General features: G+C 64.8%; 1 long non-coding RNA gene across 1 annotated transcript in view; it reads left to right on the forward strand.

Annotated features, from left to right (window-relative positions):
• LOC140429970 (uncharacterized) overlaps positions 1 to 25,687 on the forward strand; it is a 106,109-nt gene that overhangs the window by 50,815 nt on the left and 29,607 nt on the right. The gene's annotated exons all lie outside the window — the stretch shown is intronic.

Below are 25,687 nucleotides of genomic sequence, written 5' to 3' on the forward strand. Positions count from 1 at the left end.
CGTGTGGGGGCTGAGTTTGCCGCGTGGCGGCCGAGTTTGCCGCGTGGCGGCTGAGTTTGCCGCGTGGGGGCTGAGTTGCCGCGTGGGGACTGAGTTGCTGCGTGGGGGTTGAGTTGCTGCGTGGGGGCTGAGTTGCTGCGTGGGGGCTGAGTTGCTGCGTGGGGGCTGAGTTCGCCGCGCGGGGGCTGAGTTGCTGCGTGGGGGCTGAGTTGCTGCGTGGGGGCTGAGTTGCCGCATGGGGGCTGAGTTGCCGCGTGGGGGCTGAGTTTGCTGCGTCGGGGCTGAATTTGCAGCGTGGGGGCTGAGTTGCCGCGTGGGGGCTGAGTTGCTGCGTGGGGGCTGAGTTGCTGCGTGGGGGCTGAGTTGCCGAATGGGGGCTGAGTTTGCCGCGTGGGGGCTGAGTTGCTGCGTGGGGGCTGAGTTGCTGCGTGGGGGCTGAGTTGCCGTGTGGGGGCTGAGTTGCCGAATGGGGGCTGAGTTTGCCGCGTGGGGGCTGAGTTGCCGCGTGGGGGCTGAGTTGCTGCGTGGCGGCTGAGTTTGCCGCGTGGCGGCTGAGTTGCCGCGTGGGGGCTGAGTTGCCGCGTGGGGGCTGAGTTGCTGCGTGGGGGCTGAGTTGCCGAATGGGGGCTGAGCTGCCGCGTGGGGGCTGAGTTGCCGCGTGGGGGCTGAGTTCCCGCGTGGGGGCTGAGTTGCTGCGTGGGGGCTGAGTTGCCGCGTGGGGGCTGAGTTGCCGCGTGGGGGCTGAGTTGCCGCGTGGAGGCTGAGTTGCCGCGTGGGGGCTGAGTTGCCGCGTGGAGGCTGAGTTGCCGCGTGGGGGCTGAGTTGCTGCGTGGGGGCTGAGTTGCTGCGTGGGGGCTGAGTTGCTGCGTGGAGGCTGAGTTGCCGCGTGGGGGCTGAGTTGCTGCGTGGGGGCTGAGTTGCTGCGTGGGGGCTGAGTTGCCGCGTGGGGGCTGAGTTGCCGCGTGGAGGCTGAGTTGCCGCGTGGGGGCTGAGTTGCTGCGTGGGGGCTGAGTTGCTGCGTGGGGGCTGAGTTGCTGCGTGGGGGCTGAGTTGCCGCGTGGGGGCTGAGTTGCCGCGTGGGGGCTGAGTTGCTGCGTGGGGGCTGAGTTGCCGTGTGGGGGCTGAGTTTGCCGCGTGGGGTCTGAGTTGCCGAATGGGGGCTGAGTTTGCCGCGTGGGGGCTGAGTTGCCGCGTGGCGGCTGAGTTGACGCGTGGGGGCTGAGTTGCCGCGTGGGGACTGAGTTGCCGCGTGGGGGCTGAGTTGCCGCGTGGGGGCTGAGTTGCCGCGTGGGGGCTGAGTTGCCGCGTGGGGGCTGAGTTGCCGCGTGGGGGCTGAGTTGCCGCGTGGGGGCTGAGTTGCCGCGTGGGGGCTGAGTTGCCGCGTGGGGGCTGAGTTGCTGCGTGGGGGCTGAGTTGCCGCGTGGGGACTGAGTTGCTGCGTGGGGGCTGAGTTGCTGCGTGGGAGCAGAGTTGCTGCGTGGGGGCTGAGTTGCCGCGTGGGGGCTGAGTTGCCGCGTGGGGACTGAGTTGCTGCGTGGGGGCTGAGTTGCTGCGTGGGGGCTGAGTTGCTGCGTGGGGACTGAGTTGCCGCGTGGGGGCTGAGTTGCCGCGTGGGGGCTGAGTTGCCGTGTGGGGGCTGAGTTTGCCGCTTGGCGGCTGAGTTTGCCGCGTGGGGACTGAGTTGCCGCGTGGGGGCTGAGTTGCCGTGTGGGGGCTGAGTTGCCGCGTGGGGGCTGAGTTGCTGCGTGGGGGCTGAGTTGCCGTGTGGGGGCTGAGTTGCCGCGTGGGGGCTGAGTTGCCGTGTGGGGGCTGAGTTTGCCGTGTGGGGGCTGAGTTGCTGCGTGGGGACTGAGTTGCCGCGTGGGGGCTGAGTTGCCGCGTGGGGGCTGAGTTGCCGTGTGGGGGCTGAGTTTGCCGCTTGGCGGCTGAGTTTGCCGCGTGGGGGCTGAGTTGCCGCGTGGGGGCTGAGTTGCCGTGTGGGGGCTGAGTTGCCGTGTGGGGGCTGAGTTGCCGTGTGGGGGCTGAGTTGCCGCGTGGGGGCTGAGTTGCCGCGTGGGGGCTGAGTTGCCGCGTGGGGGCTGAGTTTGCCGCGTGGCGGCCGAGTTTGCCGCGTGGCGGCCGAGTTTGCCGCGTGGGGACTGAGTTGCCGCGTGGGGGCTGAGTTGCTGCGTGGGGGCTGAGTTGCCGCGTGGGGGCTGAGTTGCTGCGTGGGGGCTGAGTTGCTGCGTGGAGGCTGAGTTGCTGCGTGGGGGCTGAGTTGCCGTGTGGGGGCTGAGTTTGCCGCGTGGCGGCCGAGTTTGCCGCGTGGGGGCTGAGTTGCCGCGTGGGGACTGAGTTGCCGCGTGGGGACTGAGTTGCCGCGTGGGGGCTGAGTTGCCGCGTGGGGGCTGAGTTGCTGCGTGGGAGCTGAGTTGCCGCGTGGGGGCTGAGTTGCCGCGTGGGGGCTGAGTTGCTGCGTGGGGGCTGAGTTGCTGCGTGGGGGCTGAGTTGCTGCGTGGGGGCTGAGTTGCCGCGTGGGGGCTGAGTTGCCGCGTGGGGGCTGAGTTGCTGCGTGGGGGCTGAGTTGCCGCGTGGGGGCTGAGTTGCCGTGTGGGGGCTGAGTTTCCGCTTGGCGGCTGAGTTTGCCGCGTGGGGGCTGAGTTGCCGCGTGGGGGCTGAGTTGCCGTGTGGGGGCTGAGTTGCCGCGTGGGGGCTGAGTTGCCGCGTGGGGGCTGAGTTGCCGTGTGGGGGCTGAGTTGCCGCGTGGGGGCTGAGTTGCTGCGTGGGGGCTGAGTTGCCGTGTGGGGGCTGAGTTTGCCGCGTGGCGGCCGAGTTTGCCGCGTGGCGGCTGAGTTGTCGCGTGGGGGCTGAGTTGCCGCGTGGGGACTGAGTTGCTGCGTGGGGGTTGAGTTGCTGCGTGGGGGCTGAGTTGCTGCGTGGGGGCTGAGTTGCTGCGTGGGGGCTGAGTTCGCCGCGCGGGGGCTGAGTTGCTGCGTGGGGGCTGAGTTGCTGCGTGGGGGCTGAGTTGCCGCGTGGGGGCTGAGTTGCCGTGTGGGGGCTGAGTTGCAGCGTGGGGGCTGAGTTGCCGTGTGGGGGCCGAGTTTGCCGCGTGGGGTCTGAGTTGCCGAATGGGGGCTGAGTTTGCCGCGTGGGGGCTGAGTTGCCGCGTGGGGGCTGAGTTGCTGCGTGGGGGCTGAGTTGCCGCGTGGGGGCTGAGTTGCCGTGTGGGGGCTGAGTTTGCCGCGTGGCGGCTGAGTTTGCCGCGTGGCGGCTGAGTTGCCGCGTGGGGGCAGAGTTGCCGCGTGGGGGCTGAGTTGCCGCGTGGGGGCTGAGTTGCTGCGTGGGGGCTTTGTTGCAGCGTGGGGGCTGAGTTCCCGCGTGGGGGCTGAGCTGCCGCGTGGGGGCTGAGTTGCCGCGTGGAGGCTGAGTTTGCCGCATGGGGGCTGAGTTGCCGCGTGGAGGCTGAGTTGCCGCGTGGGGGCTGAGTTGCTGCGTGGGGGCTGAGTTGCTGCGTGGGGGCTGAGTTGCTGCGTGGGGGCTGAGTTGCTGCGTGGGGGCTGAGTTTGCCGCGTGGGGGCTGAGTTCGCCGCGTGGGGGCTGAGTTGCCGCGTGGGGGCTGAGTTGCCGCGTGGGGGCTGAGTTGCCGCGTGGGGACTGAGTTGCCGCGTGGGGACTGAGTTGCCGCGTGGGGGCTGAGTTGCCGCGTGGGGGCTGAGTTGCTGCGTGGGAGCTGAGTTGCCGCGTGGGGGCTGAGTTGCCGCGTGGGGGCTGAGTTGCTGCGTGGGGGCTGAGTTGCTGCGTGGGGGCTGAGTTGCCGCGTGGGGGCTGAGTTGCCGCGTGGGGGCTGAGTTGCCGTGTGGGGGCTGAGTTTGCCGCTTGGCGGCTGAGTTTGCCGCGTGGGGGCTGAGTTGCCGCGTGGGGGCTGAGTTGCCGTGTGGGGGCTGAGTTGCCGCGTGGGGGCTGAGTTGCCGCGTGGGGGCTGAGTTGCCGTGTGGGGGCTGAGTTGCCGCGTGGGGGCTGAGTTGCTGCGTGGGGGCTGAGTTGCCGCGTGGGGGCTGAGTTGCTGCGTGGGGGCTGAGTTTGCCGCGTGGCGGCCGAGTTTGCCGCGTGGAGGCTGAGTTGCCGCTTGGGGGCTGAGTTGCCGCGTGGGGGCTGAGTTGCTGCGTGGGGGTTGAGTTGCTGCGTGGGGGCTGAGTTGCCGCGTGGGGGCTGAGTTGCCGCGTGGGGGCTGAGTTGCCGTGTGGGGGCTGAGTTGCCGCGTGGGGGCTGAGTTGCCGCGTGGGGGCTGAGTTGCCGCGTGGGGGCTGAGTTGCCGTGTGGGGGCTGAGTTGCCGCGTGGGGGCTGAGTTGCTGCGTGGGGGCTGAGTTTGCCGCGTGGCGGCCGAGTTTGCCGCGTGGAGGCTGAGTTGCCGCTTGGGGGCTGAGTTGCCGCGTGGGGGCTGAGTTGCTGCGTGGGGGTTGAGTTGCTGCGTGGGGGCTGAGTTGCTGCGTGGGGGCTGAGTTGCTGCGTGGGGGCTGAGTTCGCCGCGCGGGGGCTGAGTTGCTGCGTGGGGGCTGAGTTGCTGCGTGGGGGCTGAGTTTGCTGCGTCGGGGCTGAGTTTGCAGCGTGGGGGCTGAGTTGCCGCGTGGGGGCTGAGTTTGCCGTGTGGGGGTTGAGTTGCTGCGTGGGGGCTGAGTTGCTGCGTGGGGGCTGAGTTGCTGCGTGGGGGCTGAGTTTGCCGCGTGGGGGCTGAGTTGCTGCGTGGGGGCTGAGTTGCTGCGTGGGGGCTGAGTTGCCGTGTGGGGGTTGAGTTGCTGCGTGGGGGCTGAGTTGCTGCGTGGGGGCTGAGTTGCTGCGTGGGGGCTGAGTTTGCCGCGTGGGGGCTGAGTTGCTGCGTGGGGGCTGAGTTGCTGCGTGGGGGCTGAGTTGCCGTGTGGGGGTTGAGTTTGCCGCGTGGGGTCTGAGTTGCCGAATGGGGGCTGAGTTTGCCGCGTGGGGGCTGAGTTGCCGCGTGGGGGCTGAGTTGCTGCGTGGGGGCTGAGTTGCCGCGTGGGGGCTGAGTTGCCGCGTGGGGGCTGAGTTGCTGCGTGGGGGCTGAGTTGCCGCGTGGGGGCTGAGTTTGCCGCGTGGCGGCTGAGTTTGCAGCGTGGCGGCTGAGTTGCCGCGTGGGGGCTGAGTTGCCGCGTGGGGGCTGAGTTGCCGCGTGGGGACTGAGTTGCCGCGTGGGGACTGAGTTGCCGCGTGGGGGCTGAGTTGCCGCGTGGGGGCTGAGTTGCTGCGTGGGAGCTGAGTTGCCGCGTGGGGGCTGAGTTGCCGCGTGGGGGCTGAGTTGCTGCGTGGGGGCTGAGTTGCTGCGTGGGGGCTGAGTTGCTGCGTGGGGGCTGAGTTGCCGCGTGGGGGCTGAGTTGCCGCGTGGGGGCTGAGTTGCTGCGTGGGGGCTGAGTTGCCGCGTGGGGGCTGAGTTGCCGTGTGGGGGCTGAGTTTGCCGCTTGGCGGCTGAGTTCGCCGCGTGGGGGCTGAGTTGCCGCGTGGGGGCTGAGTTGCCGTGTGGGGGCTGAGTTGCCGCGTGGGGGCTGAGTTGCCGCGTGGGGGCTGAGTTGCCGTGTGGGGGCTGAGTTGCCGCGTGGGGGCTGAGTTGCTGCGTGGGGGCTGAGTTGCCGTGTGGGGGCTGAGTTTGCCGCGTGGCGGCCGAGTTTGCCGCGTGGCGGCTGAGTTGCCGCGTGGGGGCTGAGTTGCCGCGTGGGGGCTGAGTTGCCGCGTGGAGGCTGAGTTCACCGCCTGGGGGCTGAGTTGCTGCGTGGGGGCTGAGTTGCTGCGTGGGGGCTGAGTTGCTGCGTGGGTGCTGAGTTTGCTGCGTGGGGGCTGAGTTCCCGCGTGGGGGCTGAGTTTGCTGCGTGAGGGCTGAGTTGCCGCGTGGAGGCTGAGATGCCGCGTGGGGGCTGAGTTGCTGCGTGGGGGCTGAGTTTGCTGCGTGGGGACTGAGTTGCCGAATGGGGGCTGAGTTGCCGCGTGGGGGCTGAGTTGCCACGTGGGGGCTGAGTTGCTGCGTGGGGGCTGAGTTGCTGCGTGGGGGCTGAGTTCGCCGCGTGGGGGCTGAGTTGCTGCGTGGGGGCTGAGTTGCTGCGTGGGGGCTGAGTTTGCCGCGTGGGGGCTGAGTTGCCGCATGGGGGCTGAGTTGCCACGTGGGGGCTGAGTTGCTGCGTGGGGGCTGAGTTGCTGCGTGGGGGCTGAGTTCGCCGCGTGGGGGCTGAGTTGCTGCGTGGGGGCTGAGTTGCTGCGTGGGGGCTGAGTTTGCCGCGTGGGGGCTGAGTTGCTGCGTGGGGGCTGAGTTGCTGCGTGGGGGCTGAGTTCGCCGCGTGGGGGCTGAGTTGCTGCGTGGGGGCTGAGTGGCTGCGTGGGGGCTGAGTTTGCCGCGTGGGGGCTGAGTTGCCGCGTGGGGGCTGAGTTGCTGCGTGGGGGCTGAGTTGCTGCGTGGGGGCTGAGTTTGCTGCGTGGGGGCTGAGTTGCCGCGTGGGGGCTGAGTTTGCCGCGTGGGGGCTGAATTTGCTGCGTGGGGGCTGAGTTGCTGCGTGGGGGCTGAGTTGCTGCGTGGGGGCTGAGTTGCTGCGTGGGGGCTGAGTTGCTGCGTGGGGGCTGAGTTGCTGCGTGGGGGCTGAGTTGCTGCGTGGGGGCTGAGTTGCCGCGTGGGGGCTGAGTTGCCGCGTGGGGGCTGAGTTTGCCGCGTGGGGGCTGAGATGGCGCGTAGGGGCTGAGTTTGCTGCGTGGGGGCTGAGTTGCCGCGTGGGGGCTGAGTTTGCCGCGTGGGGGCTGAGTTGCCGAATGGGGGCTGAGTTGCCGCGTGGGGGCTGAGTTGCTGCGTGGGAGCTGAGTTGCCGCGTGGGGGCTGAGTTGCCGCGTGGGGGCTGAGTTGTCGCGTGGGAGCTGAGTTCGCCGCGTGGGGGCTGAGTTGCCGCGTGGGGGCTGAGTTGCCGCGTGGGGGCTGAGTTTGCCGCGTGGGGGCTGAGTTTGCTGCGTGGGGGCTGAGTTCCCGCGTGGGGGCTGAGTTGCTGCGTGGGGGCTGAGTTGCTGCGTGGGAGCTGAGTTGCCGCGTGGGGGCTGAGTTCGCCGCGTGGGGGCTGAGTTTGCTGCGTGGGGGCTGAGTTGCCGCGTGGGGGCTGAGTTGCTGCGTGGGGGCTGAGTTCGCCGCGCGGGGGCTGAGTTGCTGCGTGGGGGCTGAGTTGCTGCGTGGGGGCTGAGTTTGCTGCGTCGGGGCTGAGTTTGCAGCGTGGGGGCTGAGTTGCTGCGTGGGGGCTGAGTTGCTGCGTGGGGGCTGAGTTGCCGCGTGGGGGCTGAGTTGCTGCGTGGGGGCTGAGTTGCTGCGTGGGGGCTGAGTTGCTGCGTGGGGGCTGAGTTTGCTGCGTGGGGGCTGAGTTCCCGCGTGGGGGCTGAGTTTGCTGCGTGGGGCTGAGATGCCGCGTGGGGGCTGAGTTGCTGCGTGGGGGCTGAGTTGCCGCGTGGAGGCTGAGTTGCCGCGTGGGGGCTGAGTTGCCGCGTGGGGGCTGAGTTGCCGCGTGGAGGCTGAGTTCACCGCCTGGGGGCTGAGTTGCTGCGTGGGGGCTGAGTTGCTGCGTGGGGGCTGAGTTGCTGCGTGGGGGCTGAGTTTGCTGCGTGGGGGCTGAGTTCCCGCGTGGGGGCTGAGTTTGCTGCGTGAGGGCTGAGTTGCCGCGTGGAGGCTGAGATGCCGCGTGGGGGCTGAGTTGCTGCGTGGGGGCTGAGTTTGCCGCGTGGGGACTGAGTTGCCGAATGGGGGCTGAGTTGCCGCGTGGGGGCTGAGTTGCCACGTGGGGGCTGAGTTGCTGCGTGGGGGCTGAGTTGCTGCGTGGGGGCTGAGTTCGCCGCGTGGGGGCTGAGTTGCTGCGTGGGGGCTGAGTTGCTGCGTGGGGGCTGAGTTTGCCGCGTGGGGGCTGAGTTGCCGCATGGGGGCTGAGTTGCCACGTGGGGGCTGAGTTGCTGCGTGGGGGCTGAGTTGCTGCGTGGGGGCTGAGTTCGCCGCGTGGGGGCTGAGTTGCTGCGTGGGGGCTGAGTTGCTGCGTGGGGGCTGAGTTTGCCGCGTGGGGGCTGAGTTGCTGCGTGGGGGCTGAGTTGCTGCGTGGGGGCTGAGTTCGCCGCGTGGGGGCTGAGTTGCTGCGTGGGGGCTGAGTGGCTGCGTGGGGGCTGAGTTTGCCGCGTGGGGGCTGAGTTGCCGCGTGGGGGCTGAGTTGCTGCGTGGGGGCTGAGTTGCTGCGTGGGGGCTGAGTTTGCTGCGTGGGGGCTGAGTTGCCGCGTGGGGGCTGAGTTTGCCGCGTGGGGGCTGAATTTGCTGCGTGGGGGCTGAGTTGCTGCGTGGGGGCTGAGTTGCTGCGTGGGGGCTGAGTTGCTGCGTGGGGGCTGAGTTGCTGCGTGGGGGCTGAGTTGCTGCGTGGGGGCTGAGTTGCTGCGTGGGGGCTGAGTTGCCGCGTGGGGGCTGAGTTGCCGCGTGGGGGCTGAGTTTGCCGCGTGGGGGCTGAGATGGCGCGTAGGGGCTGAGTTTGCTGCGTGGGGGCTGAGTTGCCGCGTGGGGGCTGAGTTTGCCGCGTGGGGGCTGAGTTTGCTGCGTGGGGGCTGAGTTGCCGAATGGGGGCTGAGTTGCCGCGTGGGGGCTGAGTTGCTGCGTGGGAGCTGAGTTGCCGCGTGGGGGCTGAGTTGCCGCGTGGGGGCTGAGTTGTCGCGTGGGAGCTGAGTTCGCCGCGTGGGGGCTGAGTTGCCGCGTGGGGGCTGAGTTGCCGCGTGGGGGCTGAGTTTGCCGCGTGGGGGCTGAGTTTGCTGCGTGGGGGCTGGGTTCCCGCGTGGGGGCTGAGTTGCTGCGTGGGGGCTGAGTTGCTGCGTGGGAGCTGAGTTGCCGCGTGGGGGCTGAGTTCGCCGCGTGGGGGCTGAGTTTGCTGCGTGGGGGCTGAGTTGCAGCGTGGGGGCTGAGTTTGCCGCGTGGGGGCTGAGTTTGCTGCGTGGGGGCTGAGTTGCTGCGTGGGGGCTGAGTTTGCTGCGTGGGGGCTGAGTTGCCGCGTGGGGGCTGAGTTTGCCGCGTGGGGGCTGGGTTTGCTGCGTGGGGGCTGAGTTGCCGCGTGGGGGCTGAGTTGCTGCGTGGGGGCTGAGTTGCTGCGTGGGGGTGAGTTGCTGCGTGGGGGTGAGTTGCCGCGTGGGGGCTGAGTTTGCCACGTGGGGGCTGAGTTTGCCGCGTGGGGGCTGAGTTGCCGCGTGGGGGCTGAGTTTGCCGCGTGGGGGCTGAGTTTGCAGCGTGGGGGCTGAGTTGCTGCGTGGGGGCTGAGTTTGCTGCGTGGGGGCTGAGTTGCTGTGTGGGGACTGAGTTTGCTTCGTGGGGGCTGAGTTGCCGCGTGGGGGCTGAGTTGCTGCGTGGGGGCTGAGTTGCTGCGTGGAGGCTGAGTTGCCGAATGGGGGCTGAGTTGCCGCGTGGGGGCTGAGTTGCTGCGTGGGGGCTGAGTTGCCGCGTGGGGGCTGAGTCGCCGGGTGGGGGCTGAGTTGCTGCGTGGGGGCTGAGTTGCCGCGTGGGGGCTGAGTTCGCCGCGTGGGGGCTGAGTTTGCTGCGTGGGGGCTGAGTTGCCGCGTGGGGGCTGAGTTGCTGCGTGGGGGCTGAGTTCGCCGCGCGGGGGCTGAGTTGCTGCGTGGGGGCTGAGTTGCTGCGTGGGGGCTGAGTTTGCTGCGTCGGGGCTGAGTTTGCAGCGTGGGGGCTGAGTTGCTGCGTGGGGGCTGAGTTGCTGCGTGGGGGCTGAGTTGCCGCGTGGGGGCTGAGTTGCTGCGTGGGGGCTGAGTTGCTGCGTGGGGGCTGAGTTGCTGCGTGGGGGCTGAGTTTGCTGCGTGGGGGCTGAGTTCCCGCGTGGGGGCTGAGTTTGCTGCGTGGGGCTGAGATGCCGCGTGGGGGCTGAGTTGCTGCGTGGGGGCTGAGTTGCCGCGTGGAGGCTGAGTTGCCGCGTGGGGGCTGAGTTGCCGCGTGGGGGCTGAGTTGCCGCGTGGAGGCTGAGTTCACCGCCTGGGGGCTGAGTTGCTGCGTGGGGGCTGAGTTGCTGCGTGGGGGCTGAGTTGCTGCGTGGGGGCTGAGTTTGCTGCGTGGGGGCTGAGTTCCCGCGTGGGGGCTGAGTTTGCTGCGTGAGGGCTGAGTTGCCGCGTGGAGGCTGAGATGCCGCGTGGGGGCTGAGTTGCTGCGTGGGGGCTGAGTTTGCCGCGTGGGGACTGAGTTGCCGAATGGGGGCTGAGTTGCCGCGTGGGGGCTGAGTTGCCACGTGGGGGCTGAGTTGCTGCGTGGGGGCTGAGTTGCTGCGTGGGGGCTGAGTTCGCCGCGTGGGGGCTGAGTTGCTGCGTGGGGGCTGAGTTGCTGCGTGGGGGCTGAGTTTGCCGCGTGGGGGCTGAGTTGCCGCATGGGGGCTGAGTTGCCACGTGGGGGCTGAGTTGCTGCGTGGGGGCTGAGTTGCTGCGTGGGGGCTGAGTTCGCCGCGTGGGGGCTGAGTTGCTGCGTGGGGGCTGAGTTGCTGCGTGGGGGCTGAGTTTGCCGCGTGGGGGCTGAGTTGCTGCGTGGGGGCTGAGTTGCTGCGTGGGGGCTGAGTTCGCCGCGTGGGGGCTGAGTTGCTGCGTGGGGGCTGAGTGGCTGCGTGGGGGCTGAGTTTGCCGCGTGGGGGCTGAGTTGCCGCGTGGGGGCTGAGTTGCTGCGTGGGGGCTGAGTTGCTGCGTGGGGGCTGAGTTTGCTGCGTGGGGGCTGAGTTGCCGCGTGGGGGCTGAGTTGCTGCGTGGGGGCTGAGTTGCCGCGTGGGGGCTGAGTTCGCCGCGTGGGGGCTGAGTTTGCTGCGTGGGGGCTGAGTTGCCGCGTGGGGGCTGAGTTGCTGCGTGGGGGCTGAGTTCGCCGCGCGGGGGCTGAGTTGCCGAATGGGGGCTGAGTTGCCGCGTGGGGGCTGAGTTGCTGCGTGGGAGCTGAGTTGCCGCGTGGGGGCTGAGTTGCCGCGTGGGGGCTGAGTTGTCGCGTGGGAGCTGAGTTCGCCGCGTGGGGGCTGAGTTGCCGCGTGGGGGCTGAGTTGCCGCGTGGGGGCTGAGTTTGCCGCGTGGGGGCTGAGTTTGCTGCGTGGGGGCTGAGTTCCCGCGTGGGGGCTGAGTTGCTGCGTGGGGGCTGAGTTGCTGCGTGGGAGCTGAGTTGCCGCGTGGGGGCTGAGTTCGCCGCGTGGGGGCTGAGTTTGCTGCGTGGGGGCTGAGTTGCCGCGTGGGGGCTGAGTTGCTGCGTGGGGGCTGAGTTGCTGCGTGGGGGCTGAGTTGCTGCGTGGGGGCTGAGTTGCTGCGTGGGGGCTGAGTTGCCGCGTGGGGGCTGAGTTGCCGCGTGGGGGCTGAGTTTGCCGCGTGGGGGCTGAGATGGCGCGTAGGGGCTGAGTTTGCTGCGTGGGGGCTGAGTTGCCGCGTGGGGGCTGAGTTTGCCGCGTGGGGGCTGAGTTTGCAGCGTGGGGGCTGAGTTGCTGCGTGGGGGCTGAGTTTGCTGCGTGGGGGCTGAGTTGCTGTGTGGGGACTGAGTTTGCTGCGTGGGGGCTGAGTTGCCGCGTGGGGGCTGAGTTGCTGCGTGGGGGCTGAGTTGCTGCGTGGAGGCTGAGTTGCCGAATGGGGGCTGAGTTGCCGCGTGGGGGCTGAGTTGCTGCGTGGGGGCTGAGTTGCCGCGTGGGGGCTGAGTCGCCGGGTGGGGGCTGAGTTGCTGCGTGGGGGCTGAGTTGCTGTGTGGGGGCTGAGTTGCTGCGTGGGGGCTGAGTTGCTGCGTGGGATCTGAGTTGCCGCGTGGGGGCTGAGTTGCTGCGTGGGAGCTGAGTTCCCGCGTGGGGGCTGAGTTTGCTGCGTGGGGGCTGAGTTCGCCGCGTGGGGGCTGAGTTGCTGCGTGGGGGCTGAGTTGCTGCGTGGGGGCTGAGTTTGCCGCGTGGGGGCTGAGTTGCCGCATGGGGGCTGAGTTGCCACGTGGGGGCTGAGTTGCTGCGTGGGGGCTGAGTTGCTGCGTGGGGGCTGAGTTCGCCGCGTGGGGGCTGAGTTGCTGCGTGGGGGCTGAGTTGCTGCGTGGGGGCTGAGTTTGCCGCGTGGGGGCTGAGTTGCTGCGTGGGGGCTGAGTTGCTGCGTGGGGGCTGAGTTCGCCGCGTGGGGGCTGAGTTGCTGCGTGGGGGCTGAGTGGCGGCGTGGGGGCTGAGTTTGCCGCGTGGGGGCTGAGTTGCCGCGTGGGGGCTGAGTTGCTGCGTGGGGGCTGAGTTGCTGCGTGGGGGCTGAGTTTGCTGCGTGGGGGCTGAGTTGCCGCGTGGGGGCTGAGTTTGCCGCGTGGGGGCTGAATTTGCTGCGTGGGGGCTGAGTTGCTGCGTGGGGGCTGAGTTGCTGCGTGGGGGCTGAGTTGCTGCGTGGGGGCTGAGTTGCTGCGTGGGGGCTGAGTTGCTGCGTGGGGGCTGAGTTGCTGCGTGGGGGCTGAGTTGCCGCGTGGGGGCTGAGTTGCCGCGTGGGGGCTGAGTTTGCCGCGTGGGGGCTGAGATGGCGCGTAGGGGCTGAGTTTGCTGCGTGGGGGCTGAGTTGCCGCGTGGGGGCTGAGTTTGCCGCGTGGGGGCTGAGTTGCCGAATGGGGGCTGAGTTGCCGCGTGGGGGCTGAGTTGCTGCGTGGGAGCTGAGTTGCCGCGTGGGGGCTGAGTTGCCGCGTGGGGGCTGAGTTGTCGCGTGGGAGCTGAGTTCGCCGCGTGGGGGCTGAGTTGCCGCGTGGGGGCTGAGTTGCCGCGTGGGGGCTGAGTTTGCCGCGTGGGGGCTGAGTTTGCTGCGTGGGGGCTGAGTTCCCGCGTGGGGGCTGAGTTGCTGCGTGGGGGCTGAGTTGCTGCGTGGGAGCTGAGTTGCCGCGTGGGGGCTGAGTTCGCCGCGTGGGGGCTGAGTTTGCTGCGTGGGGGCTGAGTTGCCGCGTGGGGGCTGAGTTGCTGCGTGGGGGCTGAGTTCGCCGCGCGGGGGCTGAGTTGCTGCGTGGGGGCTGAGTTGCTGCGTGGGGGCTGAGTTTGCTGCGTCGGGGCTGAGTTTGCAGCGTGGGGGCTGAGTTGCTGCGTGGGGGCTGAGTTGCTGCGTGGGGGCTGAGTTGCTGCGTGGGGGCTGAGTTGCCGCGTGGGGGCTGAGTTGCTGCGTGGGGGCTGAGTTGCTGCGTGGGGGCTGAGTTGCTGCGTGGGGGCTGAGTTTGCTGCGTGGGGGCTGAGTTCCCGCGTGGGGGCTGAGTTTGCTGCGTGGGGGCTGAGATGCCGCGTGGGGGCTGAGTTGCTGCGTGGGGGCTGAGTTCGCCGCGTGGGGGCTGAGTTTGCTGCGTGGGGCTGAGATGCCGCGTGGGGGCTGAGTTGCTGCGTGGGGGCTGAGTTGCCGCGTGGAGGCTGAGTTGCCGCGTGGGGGCTGAGTTGCCGCGTGGGGGCTGAGTTGCCGCGTGGAGGCTGAGTTCACCGCCTGGGGGCTGAGTTGCTGCGTGGGGGCTGAGTTGCTGCGTGGGGGCTGAGTTGCTGCGTGGGGGCTGAGTTTGCTGCGTGGGGGCTGAGTTCCCGCGTGGGGGCTGAGTTTGCTGCGTGAGGGCTGAGTTGCCGCGTGGAGGCTGAGATGCCGCGTGGGGGCTGAGTTGCTGCGTGGGGGCTGAGTTTGCCGCGTGGGGACTGAGTTGCCGAATGGGGGCTGAGTTGCCGCGTGGGGGCTGAGTTGCCACGTGGGGGCTGAGTTGCTGCGTGGGGGCTGAGTTGCTGCGTGGGGGCTGAGTTCACCGCGTGGGGGCTGAGTTGCTGCGTGGGGGCTGAGTTGCTGCGTGGGGGCTGAGTTTGCCGCGTGGGGGCTGAGTTGCCGCATGGGGGCTGAGTTGCCACGTGGGGGCTGAGTTGCTGCGTGGGGGCTGAGTTGCTGCGTGGGGGCTGAGTTCGCCGCGTGGGGGCTGAGTTGCTGCGTGGGGGCTGAGTTGCTGCGTGGGGGCTGAGTTTGCCGCGTGGGGGCTGAGTTGCTGCGTGGGGGCTGAGTTGCTGCGTGGGGGCTGAGTTCGCCGCGTGGGGGCTGAGTTGCTGCGTGGGGGCTGAGTGGCTGCGTGGGGGCTGAGTTTGCCGCGTGGGGGCTGAGTTGCCGCGTGGGGGCTGAGTTGCTGCGTGGGGGCTGAGTTGCCGCGTGGGGGCTGAGTTTGCCGCGTGGGGGCTGAATTTGCTGCGTGGGGGCTGAGTTGCTGCGTGGGGGCTGAGTTGCTGCGTGGGGGCTGAGTTGCTGCGTGGGGGCTGAGTTGCCGCGTGGGGGCTGAGTTGCCGCGTGGGGGCTGAGTTTGCCGCGTGGGGGCTGAGATGGCGCGTAGGGGCTGAGTTTGCTGCGTGGGGGCTGAGTTGCCGCGTGGGGGCTGAGTTTGCCGCGTGGGGGCTGAGTTGCCGAATGGGGGCTGAGTTGCCGCGTGGGGGCTGAGTTGCTGCGTGGGAGCTGAGTTGCCGCGTGGGGGCTGAGTTGCCGCGTGGGGGCTGAGTTGTCGCGTGGGAGCTGAGTTCGCCGCGTGGGGGCTGAGTTGCCGCGTGGGGGCTGAGTTGCCGCGTGGGGGCTGAGTTTGCCGCGTGGGGGCTGAGTTTGCTGCGTGGGGGCTGAGTTCCCGCGTGGGGGCTGAGTTGCTGCGTGGGGGCTGAGTTGCTGCGTGGGAGCTGAGTTGCCGCGTGGGGGCTGAGTTCGCCGCGTGGGGGCTGAGTTTGCTGCGTGGGGGCTGAGTTGCCGCGTGGGGGCTGAGTTGCTGCGTGGGGGCTGAGTTCGCCGCGCGGGGGCTGAGTTGCTGCGTGGGGGCTGAGTTGCTGCGTGGGGGCTGAGTTTGCTGCGTCGGGGCTGAGTTTGCAGCGTGGGGGCTGAGTTGCTGCGTGGGGGCTGAGTTGCTGCGTGGGGGCTGAGTTGCCGCGTGGGGGCTGAGTTGCTGCGTGGGGGCTGAGTTGCTGCGTGGGGGCTGAGTTGCTGCGTGGGGGCTGAGTTTGCTGCGTGGGGGCTGAGTTCCCGCGTGGGGGCTGAGTTTGCTGCGTGGGGGCTGAGTTCCCGCGTGGGGGCTGAGTTTGCTGCGTGGGGGCTGAGTTCCCGCGTGGGGGCTGAGATGCCGCGTGGGGGCTGAGTTGCTGCGTGGGGGCTGAGTTGCCGCGTGGAGGCTGAGTTGCCGCGTGGGGGCTGAGTTGCCGCGTGGGGGCTGAGTTGCCGCGTGGAGGCTGAGTTCACCGCCTGGGGGCTGAGTTGCTGCGTGGGGGCTGAGTTGCTGCGTGGGGGCTGAGTTGCTGCGTGGGGGCTGAGTTTGCTGCGTGGGGGCTGAGTTCCCGCGTGGGGGCTGAGTTTGCTGCGTGAGGGCTGAGTTGCCGCGTGGAGGCTGAGATGCCGCGTGGGGGCTGAGTTGCTGCGTGGGGGCTGAGTTTGCCGCGTGGGGACTGAGTTGCCGAATGGGGGCTGAGTTGCCGCGTGGGGGCTGAGTTGCCACGTGGGGGCTGAGTTGCTGCGTGGGGGCTGAGTTGCTGCGTGGGGGCTGAGTTCGCCGCGTGGGGGCTGAGTTGCTGCGTGGGGGCTGAGTTGCTGCGTGGGGGCTGAGTTTGCCGCGTGGGGGCTGAGTTGCCGCATGGGGGCTGAGTTGCCACGTGGGGGCTGAGTTGCTGCGTGGGGGCTGAGTTGCTGCGTGGGGGCTGAGTTCGCCGCGTGGGGGCTGAGTTGCTGCGTGGGGGCTGAGTTGCTGCGTGGGGGCTGAGTTTGCCGCGTGGGGGCTGAGTTGCTGCGTGGGGGCTGAGTTGCTGCGTGGGGGCTGAGTTCGCCGCGTGGGGGCTGAGTTGCTGCGTGGGGGCTGAGTGGCTGCGTGGGGGCTGAGTTTGCCGCGTGGGGGCTGAGTTGCCGCGTGGGGGCTGAGTTGCTGCGTGGGGGCTGAGTTGCCGCGTGGGGGCTGAGTTTGCCGCGTGGGGGCTGAATTTGCTGCGTGGGGGCTGAGTTGCTGCGTGGGGGCTGAGTTGCTGCGTGGGGGCTGAGTTGCTGCGTGGGGGCTGAGTTGCTGCGTGGGGGCTGAGTTGCTGCGTGGGGGCTGAGTTGCCGCGTGGGGGCTGAGTTGCCGCGTGGGGGCTGAGTTGCCGCGTGGGGGCTGAGTTTGCCGCGTGGGGGCTGAGATGGCGCGTAGGGGCTGATTTTGCTGCGTGGGGGCTGAGTTGCCGCGTGGGGGCTGAGTTTGCCGCGTGGGGGCTGAGTTTGCTGCATGGGGGCTGAGTTGCCGAATGGGGGCTGAGTTGCCGCGTGGGGGCTGAGTTGCTGCGTGGGAGCTGAGTTGCCGCGTGGGGGCTGAGTTGCCGCGTGGGGGCTGAGTTGTCGCGTGGGAGCTGAGTTCGCCGCGTGGGGGCTGAGTTGCCGCGTGGGGGCTGAGTTGCCGCGTGGGGGCTGAGTTTGCCGCGTGGGGGCTGAGTTTGCTGCGTGGGGGCTGAGTTCCCGCGTGGGGGCTGAGTTCCCGCGTGGGGGCTGAGTTGCTGCGTGGGAGCTGAGTTGCCGCGTGGGGGCTGAGTTCGCCGCGTGGGGGCTGAGTTTGCTGCGTGGGGGCTGAGTTGCCGCGTGGGGGCTGAGTTTGCCGCGTGGGGGCTGAGTTTGCTGCGTGGGGGCTGAGTTGCTGCGTGGGGGCTGAGTTTGCTGCGTGGGGGCTGAGTTGCCGCGTGGGGGCTGAGTTTGCCGCGTGGGGGCTGGGTTTGCTGCGTGGGGGCTGAGTTGCCGCGTGGGGGCTGAGTTGCTGCGTGGGGGCTGAGTTGCTGCGTGGGGGTGAGTTGCCGCGTGGGGGCTGAGTTTGCCACGTGGGGGCTGAGTTTGCCGCGTGGGGGCTGAGTTGCCGCGTGGGGGCTGAGTTTGCCGCGTGGGGGCTGAGTTTGCAGCGTGGGGGCTGAGTTGCTGCGTGTGGGCTGAGTTTGCTGCGTGGGGGCTGAGTTGCTGTGTGGGGACTGAGTTTGCTGCGTGGGGGCTGAGTTGCCGCGTGGGGGCTGAGTTGCTGCGTGGGGGCTGAGTTGCTGCGTGGAGGCTGAGTTGCCGAATGGGGGCTGAGTTGCCGCGTGGGGGCTGAGTTGCTGCGTGGGGGCTGAGTTGCCGCGTGGGGGCTGTGTCGCCGGGTGGGGGCTGAGTTGCTGCGTGGGGGCTGAGTTGCTGCGTGGGGGCTGAGTTGCTGCGTGGGGGCTGAGTTGCTGCGTGGGATCTGAGTTGCCGCGTGGGGGCTGAGTTGCTGCGTGGGAGCTGAGTTCCCGCGTGGGGGCTGAGTTTGCTGCGTGGGGGCTGAGTTGCTGCGTGGGGGCTGAGTTGCTGCGTGGGAGCTGAGTTCCCGCGTGGGGGCTGAGTTTGCTGCGTGGGGGCTGACTTGCCGGGTGGGGGCTGAGTTGCTGCGTGGGGGCTGAGTTGCCGCGTGGGGGCTGAGTTTGCTGCGTGGGAGCTGAGTTGCCGGGTGGGGGCTGAGTTTGCCGCGTGGGGGCTGAGTTTGCCGCGTGGGGCCTGAGTTGCTGCGTCGGGGCTGAGTTCGCCGCGTGGGGGCTGAGTTCGCCGCGTGGGGGCTGAGTTGCTGCGTGGGGGCTGAGTTTGCCGCGTGGGGGCTGAGTTGCTGCGTGGGGGCTGAGTTGCTGCGTAGGGGCTGAGTTCGCCGCGTGGGGGCTGAGTTGCTGCGTGGGGGCTGAGTTACCGCGTGTGGGCTGAGTTTGCCGCGTGGGGGCTGAGTCAACCGCGTGGGGGCTGAGTTTGCCGCCTGGGGGCTGAGTTGCTGCGTGGGGGCTGAGTTGCCGCGTGGGGGCTGAGTTGCCGCGTGGGGGCTGAGTTTGCCGCGTTGGGGCTGAGTTGCCGCGTGGGGTCTGAGTTGCTGCATGGGTGCTGAGTTGCTGCGTGGGGGCTGAGTTGCTGCGTGGGGGCTGAGTTGCCGCGTGGGGGCTGAGTTGCTGCGTGGAGGCTGAGTTGCCGCATGGGGGCTGAGTTGCCGCGTGGGGGCTGAGTTTGCTGCGTGGGGGCTGAGTTGCTGCGTGGGGGCTGAGTTGCCACGTGGGGGCTGAGTTGCCGCCTGGGAGCTGAGTTGCTGCGTGGGGGCTGAGTTGCCGCGTGGGGGCTGAGTTCGCCGCGTGGGGGCTGAGTTTGCCGCGTGGGGGCTGAGTTGCCGCGTGGAGGCTGAGTTCGCCGCGTGTGGGCTGAGTTGCCGCGTGGGGGCTGAGTTTGCCGCGTGGGGGCTGAGTTGCTGTGTGGGGGCTGAGTTTGCCGCGTGGGGGCTGAGTTGCTGCGTGGGGGCTGAGTTGCTGCGTGGGGGCTGAGTTTGCCGTGTGGGGGCTGAGTTGCTGCGTGGGGGCTGAGTTGCTGCGTGGGGGCTGAGTTGCTGCGTGGAGGCTGAGTTGCCGTATGGGGGCTGAGTTGCTGCGTGGGGGCTGAGTTTGCCGCGTGGGGGCTGAGTTGCTGCGAGGGGGCTGAGTTGCCAACCGAACCATGCGGTCTGTGAGGAGCCCCAGATGGGTGCACTTTCTGCAGATGAAGCCATCCAGGACGCTGGAAACCTCCCGGACCTGCCACATCTCACAAGCAGAGCACAGCACCCCTCTAACTGACATTGCATCAATTAATTAGTAAATTAAAGTTAAAAGTTAAAATTGAAAAAAAAAGTTACTGTTATATGTTTCCTAGCACTAGATTTCTAATAGAAATGCGAAAGCTAAATATAGTACTCTCCGATCTCTGGCTTAGATACCCCTCTCAATTATAATTAAGTAATAATGTTTAATTAGTTACCAAAGCTTAATTTTTTTTATTTAGTGTAGATTCCCAACCAGCCACTCACGTCACAACTTTTCTGTGATGTCACTTCAGACCCCCCCCCCACACACACACACACAATTTGAAAGGGTAATAAAAGTAAAAATGAGTAAAAATCACTTACTATAAATTGCCCTTAGTGTCCAAAATTGCCCTTAGTGTTGGGTGGAGGTGTTGATTTTGGGTAGGGAGCTCTTTCCAAGAGCCGGTGCAGACTCAATGGGCCGAATGGCCTCCTTTTGCACTGTAAATTCTATGATAATCTATGATTAATCTAGGACAAAGGTTTGGCACATCGTGGGCCAAAGGGCCTGTTCTGTGCTGTATTTTCTATGTTCTATGCTCTGAGGGTCTCAGATGTTCTCAGGTTCTCTCCCTGACAGAGACTGCTCGTCCTCCTCCGAACGGCTCCCGAAACTAGGCCGTGATCTTTTTAAATCTCCGCTCTGACTCGCAGCTCCCGCGCTTTTTAAATCTCCGCTCCGACTTGCAGCTCCCGCGCTTTTTAAATCTCCGCTCCCACTCGCAGCTCCCGCGCTTTTAAAATCTCCGCTCCGACTCGCAGCTCCCGCTCTTTTTAAATCTCCGCTTCGACTCGCAGCTCCTGCTCTTTTTAAATCTCCGCTCCGACTCGCAGCTCCCGCTCTTTTTAAATCTCCGCACCGACTCGCAGCTCCTGCACTTTTTAAATCACTGCTCCGACACGCAGCTCCCGCTCTTTTTAAATCTCCGCTCCGACTCGCAGCTCCTGCTCTTTTTAAATCTCCGCTCCGACTCGCAGCTCCCACGCTTTTTAAATCTCCGCTCCGACTCGCAGCTCCCGCTCTTTTTAAATCTCCGCTCCGACTCGCAGCTCCCGCTCTTTTTAAATCTCCGCTCCGACTCGCAGCTCCCGCTCATTTTAAACCTCCGCTCCGACTCGCAGCTCCCGCTCTTTTTAAATCTCTGCTCCAAGTCGCAGCTCCCGCGCTTTTAAATCTCCGCTCCGCCTCGCAGCTCCCGCTCTTTTTAAATCTCCACTCCGACACGCAGCTCCCGCTCTTTTTAAATCTCCGCTCCGACTCGCAGCTCCCGCGCTTTTTAAATCTCTGCTCCGACTCGCAGCTCCCGCGCTTTTAAATCTCCGCTCCGCCTCGCAGCTCCCACTCTTTTTAAATCTCCGCTACGACTCGCAGCTCCCGCTCTTTTTAAATCTCCGCTCCGACTCGCAGCTCCCGCTCTTTTTAAATCTCCACTCCGACTCGCAGCTCCCGCTCTTTTTAAATCTCCGATCCGACTCGCAGCTCCCGTCCTTTTTAAATATCCGCTCGGACTCAAAGCTCCCGCTCTGTTTAAATCTCCACTCCGACTCGCAGCTCCCGCTCTTTTAAAATCTCCGCTCCGACTCGCAGCTCCTACTATTTTTAAATCTCCGCTCCGACTCGCAGCTCCCACTCTTTTTAAATTTCCGCTCCGACTCTCAGTTCCCGCGCTTTTTAAATCTCTGCTCCGACTCGCAGCTCCCGCCCTTTTTACATCTCCGCTCTGACTCGCAGCTCCTGCACTTTTTTAATCTCCGCTCCGACTCTCAGCTCCCGCTCTTTTTAAATCTCCGCTCCGACTCTCAGCTCCAGCGCTTTTTAAATCTCCGCTCCGACTCTCAGCTCCCGCTCTTTTTAAATCTCCGCTCAGACTCGCAGCTCCCGCGCTTTATAAATCTCTGCTCCGACTCGCAGCTCCCGCTCTTTTTAAATCGCCGCTCCGACGGGCAGCTCCCGCGCTTTTTAAATCTCCGCTCCCACTCGCAGTTCCCGCTCTTTTTAAATCTCCACTCTGACTCGCAGCTCCCGCGCTTTTTAAATCTCCGCTCCGACTTGCAGCTCCCGCGCTTTTTAAATCTCCGCTCCCACTCGCAGCTCCCGCGCTTTTTAAATCCCCGCTCCGACTCGCAGCTCCCGCTCTTTTTAAATCTCCGCTCCGACTCGCAGCTCCTGCTCTTTTTAAATCTCCACTCCGACTCGCAGCTCCCGCTCTTTTTAAATCTCCGCTCCGACTCGCAGCTCCTGCACTTTTTAAATCTCCGCTCCGACTCGCAGCTCCCGCTCTTTCTAAATCTCCGCTCCGACTCGCAGCTCCTGCTCTTTTTAAATCTCCGCTCCGACTCGCAGCTCCCACGCTTTTTAAATCTCCGCTCCGACTCGCAGCTCCCGCTCTTTTTAAATCTCCGCTCCGACTCGCAGCTCCCGCTCTTTTTAAATCTCCGCTCCGACTCGCAGCTCCCGCTCATTTTAAACCTCCGCTCCGACTCGCAGCTCCCGCTCTTTTTAAATCTCTGCTCCAAGTCGCAGCTCCCGCGCTTTTAAATCTCCGCTCCGCCTCGCAGCTCCCGCTCTTTTTAAATCTCCACTCCGACTCGCAGCTCCCGCTCTTTTTAAATCTCCGCTCCGACTCGCAGCTCCCGCGCTTTTTAAATCTCTGCTCCGACTCGCAGCTCCCGCGCTTTTAAATCTCCGCTCCGCCTAGCAGCTCCCACTCTTTTTAAATCTCCGCTACGACTCGCAGCTCCCGCTCTTTTTAAATCTCCGCTCCGACTCGCAGCTCCCGCTCTTTTTAAATCTCCACTCCGACTCGCAGCTCCCGCTCTTTTTAAATCTCCGATCCGACTCGCAGCTCCCGTCCTTTTTAAATATCCGCTCGGACTCAAAGCTCCCGCTCTTTTTAAATCTCCGATCCGACTCGCAGCTCCCGTCCTTTTTAAATCTCCGCTCCGACTCGCAGCTCCTGCGCTTTTTAAATCTCCGCTCCGACTCGCAGCTCCTGTGCTTTTTAAATATCCGCTCCGACTCGCTTCTCCCGCTATTTTTAAATCTCCGCTCCTACTCGCAGCTCCCGCTCTTTTTAAATCCCCGCTCCGACTCGCAGCTCCCGCTCTTTTTAAATCTCCGCTCCGACTCGCAGCTCACGTGCTTTTTAAACCTCCGCTCCGACTCGCAGCTCCCGCGCTTTTTAAATCTCTGCTCCGACTCGCAGCTCCCGCTCTTTTTAAATCTCCGCTCCGACTCGCAACGCCAGCTCTTTTTAAATCTCCGCTCCGACTCACAGCTCCCGAGCTTTTTACGTGTCCGCTCCGACTCGCAGCTCCTGCTCTTTTTAAATCTCCGCTCCGACTCGCAGCTCCTGCGCTTTTTAAATATCCGCTCCGACTCGCAGTTCCCGCTCTTTTTAAATCTCCGCTCCGTCTCGCAGCTCCCTCGCTTTTTAATTCTCCGCTCCGACTTGCAGCTCCTGCTGTTTTTAAATCTCCGCTCCGACTCACAGCTCCCGAGCTTTTTACGTGTCCGCTCCGACTCGCAGCTCCTGCTCTTTTTAAATCTCCGCTCCGACTCGCAGCTCCCACGCTTTTTAAATCTCCGCTCCGACTCGCAGCTCCCGCTCTTTTGTAATCTCGGCTCTGACTCACAGCTCCCGCGCTTTTTAAATCTCCGCTCCGACTCGCAGCTCCCGCTCTTTTTAAATCTCCGCTCCGACTCGGAGCTCCCGCGCTTTTTAAATCTCTGCTCCGACTCGCAACGCCAGCTCTTTTTAAATCTCCGCTCCGACTCACAGCTCCCGCTCTTTCTAAATCTCCGCTCCGACTCGCAGCTCCTGCGCTTTTTAAATCACCGCTCGGACTCGCAGCTCCCGCTCTTTTTAAATCTCCGCTCCGACTCTCAGCTCCCACTCTTTTTAAATCTCCGCTCCCACTTGCAGCTCCTGAGCTTTTTAAATCTCCACTCCGACTCGCAGCTCCCGCTCTTTTTTTAATCTCCGATCCAACTGCCAGCTCCCGCGCTTTATAAATCTCCGCTCCGACTCGCAGCTCCTGTGCTTTTTAAATCTCCGCTCCAATTCCCAGCTCCCGCTCTTTTTAAATCTCCGCTCCGACTCGCAGCTCCTGCGCTTTTTAAATCTCCGCTCCGACTCGCAGCTCCTGTGCTTTTTAAATATCCGCTCCGACTCGCTTCTCCCGCTATTTTTAAATCTCCGCTCCTACTCGCAGCTCCCGCTGTTTTTAAATCTCCGCTCCGACTCGCAGCTCCCGCTCTTTTTAAATCTCCGCTCCGACTCGCAGCTCACGCGCCTTTTAAATCTCCGCTCCGACTCGCAGCACTCGTCCTTTTGAAATCTCCGCTCCGACTCGCAGCACCCGCCCTTTTGAAATCTCCGCTCCGACTAGCAGCTCCCGCCCTTTTTAAATCTCCGCTCCGACTCGCAGCTCCCATGCTTTTTAAATCTCGGCTCCGACTCGCAGCTCCCGCTCTTTTGTAATCTCGGCTCTGACTCGCAGCTCCCGCTCTTTTTAAATCTCCGCTCCGACTCGCAGCTCCCGCTCTTTTTAAATCTCCGCTCCGACTCGGAGCTCCCGCGCTTTTTAAATCTCTGCTCCGACTCGCAGCTCCCGCTCTGTTTAAATCTCCGCTCCGACTCGCAACTCCAGCTCTTTTTAAATCTCCGCTCCGACTCACAGCTCCCGAGCTTTTTAAATCTCCGCTCCGACTCGCAGCTCCTGCTCTTTTTAAATCTCCGCTCCGACTCGCAGCTCCTGCGCTTTTTAAATATCCGCACCGACTCGTAGTTCCCGCTCTTTTTAAAACTCCGCTCAGACTCGCAGCTCCCGCGCTTTTTAATTCTCCGCTCCGACTTGCAGCTCCTGCTCTTTTTAAATCTCCGCTCCGACTCGCAGCTCCTGCGCTTTTTAAATCTCCGCTCCGACTCGCAGTTCCCGCTCTTTTTAAATCTCCGCTCTGACTCTCAGCTCCCGCTCTTTCTAAATCTCCGCTCCAACTCGCAGCTCCTGCGCTTTTTAAATCACCGCTCGGACTCGCAGCTCCCGCTCTTTTTAAATCTCCGCTCCGACTCTCAGCTCCCACTCTTTTTAAATCTCCGCTCCCACTTGCAGCTCCTGAGCTTTTTAAATCTCCACTCCGACTCGCGGCTCCCGCTCTTTTTTTAATCTCCGATCCAACTCGCAGCTCCCGCGCTTTTTAAATCTCCGCTCCGACTCGCAGCTCCTGCGCTTTTTAAATCACCGCTCGGACTCGCAGCTCCCGCTCTTTTTAAATCTCCGCTCCGACTCTCAGCTCCCACTCTTTTTAAATCTCCGCTCCCACTTGCAGCTCCTGAGCTTTTTAAATGTCCACTCCGACTCGAACCTCCCGCTCTTTTTAAATCTCCGATCCAACTCGCAGCTCCCGCGCTTTTTAAATCTCCGCTCCGACTCGCAGCTCCTGCGCTTTTTAAATCTCCGCTCCAACTCCCAGCTCCCGCTCTTTTTAAATCTCCACTCCGACTCGCAACTCCCGCGCTTTTTAAATCTCCGCTCCAACTCCCAGATCCCGCTCTTTTTAAATCTCCACTCCAACTCCCAGCTCCTGCTCTTTTTAAATCTCCGCTCCGACTCGCAGCTCCCGCGTTTTTAAATCTCCGCTCCAACTCACTGCTCCCGCTCTTTTTAAATCTCCGCTCCGACTCGCAGCTCCCGCTCTTTTTTAATCTCCGCTCCGACTCGCAGCTCCCGCGCTTTTTAAATCTCCGCTCCGACTCGCAGCTCCCGCTCTTTTTAAATCTCCGCTCCTACTCGCAGCTCCCGCGCTTTTTAAATCTCCGCTCCGACTCGCAGCTCCCGGGCTTTTTAAATCTCCGCTCGGACTCGCAGATCCCGCTCTTTTTAAATCTCCGCGCCGACTCTCAGCTCCCACTCTTTTTAAATCTCCGCTCCCACTTGCAGCTCCTGAGCTTTTTAAATGTCCACTCCGACTCGCAGCTCCCGCTCTTTTTAAATCTCCGATCCAACTCGCAGCTCCCGCTCTTTTTAAATCTCCGCTCCGACTCGCAGCTCCCGCGTTTTTAAATCTCCGCTCCGACTCACTGCTCCCGCTCTTTTTAAATCTCCGCTCCGACTCGCAGCTCCCGCTCTTTTTTAATCTCCGCTCCGACTCGCAGCTCCCGCGCTTTTTAAATCTCCGCTCCGACTCGCAGCTCCCGCTCTTTTTAAATCTCCGCTCCGACTCGCAGCTCCCGCGCTTTTTAAATCTCCGCTCCGACTCGCAGCTCCCGCGCTTTTTAAATCTCCGCTCGGACTCGCAGATCCGGCTCTTTTTAAATTTCCGCTCCGACTCGCAGCTCCTGCTCTTTTTAAATCTCCGCTCCGACTCGCAGCTCCCGCTCTTTTTAAATCTCCGCTCCGACTCGCAGCTTCTGCTCGTTTTAAATCTGTGCTCCGACTCGCTGCTCCCGCTCTTTTTAAATCTCCGCTCCGACTCGCAGGTCCCGTGCTTTTTAAATCTCTGCTCCGACTCGCAGTTCCCGCTCTTTTTAAATCTCCTCTCCGACTCGCATCTCCCGCCCTTTTGAAATCTCCGCTCCGACTAGCAGCTCCCGCGCTTTTTAAATCTCCGCTCCGACTCTCAGCTCCAGCGCTTTTTAAATCTCCGCTCCGACTCTCAGCTCCCGCTCTTTTTAAATCTCCGCTCAGACTCGCAGCTCCCGCGCTTTATAAATCTCTGCTCCGACTCGCAGCTCCCGCTCTTTTTAAATCGCCGCTCCGACGGGCAGCTCCCGCGCTTTTTAAATCTCCGCTCCCACTCGCAGTTCCCGCTCTTTTTAAATCTCCACTCTGACTCGCAGCTCCCGCGCTTTTTAAATCTCCGCTCCGACTTGCAGCTCCCGCGCTTTTTAAATCTCCGCTCCCACTCGCAGCTCCCGCGCTTTTTAAATCCCCGCTCCGACTCGCAGCTCCCGCTCTTTTTAAATCTCCGCTCCGACTCGCAGCTCCTGCTCTTTTTAAATCTCCACTCCGACTCGCAGCTCCCGCTCTTTTTAAATCTCCGCTCCGACTCGCAGCTCCTGCACTTTTTAAATCTCCGCTCCGACTCGCAGCTCCCGCTCTTTCTAAATCTCCGCTCCGACTCGCAGCTCCTGCTCTTTTTA

The sequence above is a fragment of the Scyliorhinus torazame genome, chromosome 9 (assembly GCF_047496885.1).
Source record: "Scyliorhinus torazame isolate Kashiwa2021f chromosome 9, sScyTor2.1, whole genome shotgun sequence".
In the NCBI taxonomy this organism is placed as follows: domain Eukaryota; kingdom Metazoa; phylum Chordata; class Chondrichthyes; order Carcharhiniformes; family Scyliorhinidae; genus Scyliorhinus; species Scyliorhinus torazame.